The sequence below is a fragment of the Nanorana parkeri genome, unplaced genomic scaffold (genome assembly GCF_000935625.1).
Source record: "Nanorana parkeri isolate BGI_ZX_2015 unplaced genomic scaffold, ASM93562v1 scaffold338, whole genome shotgun sequence".
Taxonomy (NCBI): Eukaryota; Metazoa; Chordata; class Amphibia; order Anura; family Dicroglossidae; genus Nanorana; species Nanorana parkeri.
In genome coordinates, this window is record NW_017306606.1 from 1,157,981 (window position 1) to 1,165,966 (window position 7,986).

Below are 7,986 nucleotides of genomic sequence, written 5' to 3' on the forward strand. Positions count from 1 at the left end.
GGCTCAGGAATTAGTGACGTACTGGGCTCAGGAATTAGTGACGCACTGGGCTCAGGAATTAGTTACGCTCTGGGCTCAGGAATTGGTTACGCACTGGGCTCAGGAATTAGTGACACACTGGGCTCAGGAATTAGTGACACGCTGGGCTCAGGAATTAGTGACGCACTGGGTTTAGGAATTAGTGACGCACTGGGCTCAGGAATTAGTGACGCACTGGGCTCAGGAATTAGTGACGCACTGGGCTCAGGATTTAGTGATGCACTGGGCTCAGGAATTAGAGACTCACTGGGTTCAGGAATTAGTGAACAGAAGAGCACTAAGACCTTGTTCACACCGAAAGCGGTGCGCTCCAGAGCAGTAGATGCTGGAACGACCGCGATCGCTCACGAAACTTCCCCTGCGTTCTGAAGCGGGAGGGGGTGTGGTGGTGCATTGCATTCAATGTCCACAGTGACAGCCCCGGAGCCTCCATGCTGCCCGGCGCCGCAGCAGCAATTACCATCAGCCCGCGCCTGTCAGCGGGCCTGGGGCAGACGAGTCGCATCCCACTCGGCCCGCCCCGCTACAGCCCCGCCTCCGGTCCCGCCTTGGCCCCTCCTCTTCCTCCCCTCGTCCTAAAGCCGAGGCTGCTTGATTCTGCGCGGACCGGCCACAACCATCAAAACTAGCCCATCTGCAAAGTGCCGTCCTCACCCCATCAGCGCCCTCGGGCGGCCGCTTGACTTGCCTTGCTTTCCACGTGTGATGATAGACCTTGCATGATGCAAACTTCCTAGCTTTTAGGAGCATAGGAATGACCGAATCAGAAAGAAAAACTCTGTTCCTTAGGACCTGGCTTTAACGGCCATGCTGTCAAAGCCAGCAACCATGAAGGAGAGCGGTTAAATTCCCACTGCGGAAAAAAGAGCTGAATGATCTGGGATAGCCCTTAGGGTGTCTGCTAAGAGCCTTTGCTTCATCTGTTAACCATGCTATAACCTGGGCTTTTTAATCTATTCCAAGCAGAAAACCACAGATGCAATATAGAACCCGATATCTGCTTATCTGAGTACATTTAAGTACAGTCAAAATACCTGAGTCCTGATGAAGGGGAAGTTTGTGAGGCTCTTAAAATGCATTGGCTGTCTTTCTACTGTGAACCAATAATATCATTAAAATCATTGGACTCTTAGACATTTGTTTGGCATTTACCTCTGCAATGATCAAAACCTCTTGTGGTGCTGCAAGCTTAGTTTGCAGAGAGCACAACAGTAATGCATAATGTGCAGTTATAGTTTAATATCAATAAACATTAATAATAATGTCACTATTATTACTTCCCACCATTTCTGCCACAAAATGTGCCCTCTATTTTCACTGGGTCCCAGGCAGCTGCCTAGTTCACTTTGCTGATAATACAGCAATGTTTTCCTCATTTCCACATTTGAATGACTTCCCAATATTTCTTGTTTTTTTGAGTGTCTCACTAATCAAAGACACTTTTTACATATGACAGTAGCATGGAATACATAATAGATTTGATGGTAACTAGCTGTGAATGATCTTTTGTAATGGCTGCTCAACTACAAACTGATTTGCACTTCAGTCAAACAGTCTCAAAAGGCAGAGTGGCATTTTCCTCTATGTATACCTTAAGCCATCGCGGTCCATTGCTTTGAGAAACAGTTTTTATGTTTCAGTGTAGCCCCCAAACAAATAACCTTTATCAATGAAACTATTCAAAGACCTTATGTAACTGTGTCATTTTCCTCTAAGCTCAGATGGTGCTTTCTTTTTCTCCTTATCTAAAGCATTTTTTAGAGATGTTGTAGTCAAGAGTATGGGTCAAAGCTCTTTGGCAAAAAATTAACTCTTCTTTTTCATTTGTTCTTAAAGTGACCCTGTTGCTTCTCAAATGAAATTAAGCAGCTGCAACCTGTAATAAAAGAGGATGAATACGTACCTCTGCAGTGGGTGGAGTGTTCGCTGCTAATTGACACTTTGTGGTATGTTGGATAGTGTGTGCCCCACTGTGCGCTGGGGTTTCTCCTGGCATCTGCTATTTCACTACAGGACTCATTGGACAGTGGGGGAGCGGGTTCTTGGCACTAAGTTGGGGACATGCTCTGACACACCTAAAAGCATCTTTTAGCAGCAGAGTGCTAGCTCTGCAAGAGAGCAAAGAATGGACTTTCTGCTGAAGGGAGGTGTGTTGTGAATGTCCAAGCTATCAAGGTGTGTTATGCTCTAGGGCCTTGGTTCTCAACTGGTGGGTCATGACCCAAAAGTGGGTTGCGACCCAAAAGTGGGTTGCAACCCCGTGTTCAGTGGGTCACCACATGTCTTCCACTTTTCTAGAACAGCACTGTCAGTTCTCGCATGAAGCAGGCACTCAAAATATGCTGCCCAGTGCAGAGTGTCAGCTTGAGGTGTGGTAGGCTAGGGCTATGGCCGCAAGGGAGCTCCATCCATAAGTGCATTGCTTACAGCTCACTCGTGTGTCCTATAGATGTGCCTGGACCGGAAATATGTCACATTCTGGTTTCTGGCACCACCACAGGGTGTGCAAGGGAGCTTTACAAGTGGATGCACATGTGCATAGAGCTACTCCACAGCACAGCAGCCCACACTGGACCCCAGGCTGAGGATCCACTCCAGCATTCACTCCAGTAAGAAAGGGAGACTGGGCGAATTAAAAAAAAACAAAACATTTTTTGGACTGTGTATGTGTGTGAGAATGTGTCTGTGGTTGTATGTGACTGTCTGTGTTTTTGGGGGCCCATTCACACTACTACAGTGTGTTAATCTCACAGTTCCGTGTGATTAACGCACTGTACCATGCAATCGCACCTACTGCAAGTTCTGGTGTGGGAGGTGCAGTGCCATTTATTTGATAGCACCAAAAACACATCTCCCACCCACAGTTCTATTGCCCGCATCTGAACGCATTGTACCACATTGCAGTGCAACGTGGGTCACAACCTAATGACCAAGGACAAATGTGGGTCCTGAGGTTACACAGGCTGAGAACCAGTGCTTAGGGGTGGCAATACAGTTTGTAAATATCAATAGAATAGAACTGTAGGCAGTCATTCCTACAGATTTTCTATGTTACAGTTATTGTGTTGATCTACACATTTTACTTGGGTAACGTTTAAACCTCTAATCTTGGTTGAATGAGTACTGATTAAGAGAACTTATGCAGCAAAATCAGTGTGTTTCCTATTCCTTATGACATTGCCTTGTGGTGGACCCATCACATATGATATATACTATGGGCACCTTATCTATGTATAGCTGAAATACTTGGACCAAACCATTTCATATATGTCTGTCTCAAATTGTGAGTTAGTCTTTAAAAGCAGGACAGTACATGGAACTGCAGTATGTCAAATTATGTAATTATCCATTGAAGCTTAGTAAATGCTCCCTCTACTGCAAGGAAAATAGCATTTAAAAGGGTAATTTGTGTTGGCCAAACAATATAAATGATTCTAAGATGTGTAGGTTTAGTCATTTTATATACAGTACATATGTTCTTAGGTGTTCTGATAACAGAGGGTTTCACAGAGGTAGTACCATCAGCCCCAGGCTGCAGTTTGGGCTTTTTTTATATTTATTTTATCAAAGTAACATTAACTTGATTTAAAAATAAAAGGCAGTACATTACTAATGTTGCAATCTTACTGAAATGACTGATTTAAATTAGGGCTGTGCAAATTAACTATTAATTTCTCGATTAATCGTTAATCATTTTGATCGATTAACATTTTTTTGATCGGTAATGGAAATACTCACCTCTCCGACGGCTTCCGGGAGTCCCGTCGGAGATCCGGTGACGTCACGGACATCGACGTCACCGGACTCCTCCCCCAAGTGGCTCCATCGGCTAACGAAGGGGGGAGAAGTCCGGTGACGTCGATGTCCCCAAGTGGCTCAGTCGGCTAACGAAGGGAAGGGGGGAGGAGTCAGGTGACGTCGACGTCACCTGACTCCTCCCCCCTTCCCTTCGTTAGCCGACTGAGCCACTTGGGGGCATCGACGTCACCGGACTTCTCCCCCCTTCGTTAGCCGATGGAGCCACTTGGGCCGGGGAGTTTGCCCAAGAAACTTTCTGCACGAGCGCCAGCCAAGGCATTGGCCTATACACATACAGCACAGCAATGAAGTAATAAAATGAACTAGGATCACACTAATCCAGCACGTTATTATTCTGAGTTGCCCCACTCAAGCGGCGGCCATATTGAGTGGGGCACGTGAGATTAATAACGTGCTGGATTAGTGTGATCCTAGTTCATTTTATTACTTCATTGCTGTGCTGTATGTGTATAGGCCAATGTAGTTGGATCTGTATTTGCGTTATAATTAATCGAAATTAATCGATTAAAAAAAATTTACATTAATGGAACACGAAAATTTTAATCAATAACAGCCCTAATTTAAATGCATTATTCACTCAAGTTGCCTCACATGCAACTCATCACCCACAGAGCAAAATACTTCATACATTCATTTTTTACATATCATATACCTCAATTTTATTTATATACTACTTCTTAGATTCTTTTTATATTTGTATACTCTTCTATATGCTCCTTTTGTAACATTAGCAAGTTTTTATATTGATTTCAAATATAACTTTGGGCACTCTGTGACTCTTGGAGACCATCCCCAAAAAACTTAAAGGCTGTCCTAACCCAATGCTCAAACCAGAACCAGGGGCGGACTGACAACACATGGGGCCCCCGGGCAATACAAGATTATGGGGCCCCCTTGTGCTCCGCCCATATACAAGTCCCTCCCACACGCCCCACCTGCATAGACATTCTTGTGTCACAGAAATTTTTTCTCTACATTATTTTTCAAATAGTGGGCCAATTCACTAAGATGAATTGCGGGGAACTGGCTGTCCATGCTTCTGGGCTGTGAGCTGTGGGAGGTTAGTGGGAGGGGCCGGACAGTGTCAAAGTCAGTGTTCTATAATTGTTCTCGATCCTATAAATTTTCTCCACTGTGTCACTTCCAGTGGGGCAGAGTCATCCGAATCAGCTGTTTTCATGACATGTTCGCCTGGAAGAGACGCCGTAGAAAAATTAATGGATTGAGGAAAGTTAGAACACTGGTAGTGAAGGGATGCCTCGTCAGTGCTGTGCGCGTGTACGACTGCTGCGACCCTGGTACTTCTGCCACTAACTCCAAGCTATAGAGGGACTACAAATCTCAGCACAACAACAATGTACAATAATACCACCAGCTATAGAGTACTATAAATCTCAGAAATACATTATACAGCAATGAAGAATACCACCAGCTATAGAGAACTATAAATCCCAGCAATACATCAAAAAGCCCTCGGTCCGTGCCCGACTGCCCGAATGGTCAGTCCGCCCCTGACCAGAACATCCTCAGCCATGTACTGACTGTAATACTCACATCAGCCTGCCGCTCTCTTGAGTAAATATACTAACTTCAGAGAATGCACCGATTAGAACAAACCCAGTGGCTGGCCTCTTTCCTCCCCCCCCACCCCCCGGACTTTGGGTTTGTTTCCAATCAGGAGTGCGATGGGAAATAACTTGGATTTCCTCCCATAGAGACACACACTGGCTGTCATTTCAGGTGCATGTGCCGCCAATAACACAATAACCCAGAAGTGCTTCCCTGGCAATGATGATACTACCCTATACTGTATACAGAAATTGGTAATTGTGCATCCCTAATTACCTGCCAAAGGACTTGTATTTCTGTCCATCCAGGTGTGAGATTTACACAACTCTGGCACACAGCACAGCCCTGTCTGTCAAAAGACTTCATCTCTGCTGTAGTTCATTACGACTCACAGGTCTTATCCCTTCCCAGCCTGTGAATGGACAGTGAAAGGAGAAAGAGCGCACTGGGTAATTTATCTGTCTGCTGCTCTGCTGTTTCCTGGTACACCTGCATGCAATTTATCGACTGCATTAATATGCTCACACTTGGAGACTCATATACATAGAGTTAGGACCACACCTTGCAGAGGTGCCTTGGCGCGGCGGTGTGGCTTCTACATAATTTTGGCCAAAAGTTTGTGCAACTAAAACCTCTGATTTTAAGGCATACTGTTGACAGGGCGATGTGTTTGGTTGCAGGCTAGCTGGCAGGTGAGCTGGGGATTTTCTGTGTTTTGTATTGTTGTAAGCCTTCCCAATGTGCACCCTGCCGTAAAGGCTAGTTATAGATTCATGCAGGTACCATGTTTTTTCTGTTTCCTCATTTTACTGCAAGTTCAATTGACTGACTCCAAGTCTACATTTAGGGGTTTGCAAGAGGTTGGTACCAGGTCATACCCCGGTACTTGCACCACTTGTATTTAAAAATATATATAAAATAACACATTTAATGAGGTATAAATGAAAACTGAGCTGCAGTAATTTATGTATTTTACATCTGCCAGGAGTCCAGCTTTAAATGACAAATGGCTATTGCAGACCCCTTTGCAATTGTTTCAGCACAGCTGAAAACCCATTATTCTGCAGAAAAGAATAAAAAATGTATTTCTTTTGGTAGCAAGATACTGGCATTCCAAAATGGCCGAAGCAAAACAGATTTCTCAAGAAACACAGCGATAAAAGCAGAAATTGCGAGTGTCAGATACAAATAGGGTATAGACCTAAAGTATTTTTAAGGTAATATTTTACATTTAAACTTACAGCATGCAATGCATTTGTGGGGTGCATGCACCTCCTTTACTAGGAATAAAAGAACATATAAATATAGATATAACAGAGCAGAAAAATAATAAATATGTGTAGCGCACCCCCTAAGGAACCACAGAGAAAAGTTGATGGGTCCTCTGTGGTACCTCTGTGATAGACCTCTTGGATGGTTTCACAGCACACCAGCACACCTTGTGAGGTTTTGTAAGAGCTTTACCAAGCAGTAACATGTTAACTTTATATAAGTACAAACAATTATCACTGGAAGATAACATACAATAGAAAACACTATAATGTTCAGACATATGCTGATACTACTGCCTATCTGACTTCCCAGGCTATACTAAACTGATAGATACATGTCTTAGTCCCAATATACCCAGGTTTTAAACCTACTGGACAGTGGTATTGAACTAGGCTAGCCATCAGTGGGGCCCAAACTTTGCTGATACAGAGGACTTGAATTAAGTAACATGATGGCCAGTGGCCTTCCAACCGTCCTGGAAGCAATGACTCTGAGTTGGCCAGCGAGGTTCCTGGATACGCACAGCATCTCAAACTACTTGCACAGCAGGTATCGGCCTTAGACCTCATCAATACAGTCCTCCTGAGATTAAATCAGCAGACTCTGGCGTTAGCTGCAATGTTGGCCTCAGCATCTGTTCAATCACACAGAGCCGCAGCTTGCCGTCTCACCAAGAGTTCCCTTCACTGGAACTAAGGGGCCAAGCCCAACCCCTGAAAAACAACCCCACACAATAATCCCCCCTCCACCAAACTTTACACTTGGCACAATGCAGTCAGGCAAGTACTGTTCTCCTGGCAACCGCCAAACCCAGACAAATTCCATCAGATTGCCAGACAGAGAAGCGTGATTCCTCACTCCAGAGAACACGTCTCCACTTCTCTAGAGTCCAGTGGTGGAATGCTGTACACCACTGCATCCAACGCTTTGCATTGCACTTGGTGATGTAAGGCTTGGATGCAGATGCTCGGCCATGGAAACCCATTCCATGAAGCTCTCTACACACTGTTGTGCCAATCTGAAGGCCACACAAAGTTTGGAGGTCTGTAGCTATTGACTCTGCAGACAGTTGTGCGCTTCAGCATGCGCTGACCCTGCTCTGTGATTTTACGTGGCCTACACTTCGTGGCTGAGTTGCTGTTGTTTCTCAGTTGCTTCTACTTTTTTATAATACCACTAACAGTTGACTGTGGAATATTTAGTAACAAGGATATTTCACAGAGCACCTGAATCCAATGATTTGGGGGGTGTCCCAATACTTTTGGCAATAAAATGCGTATATATATA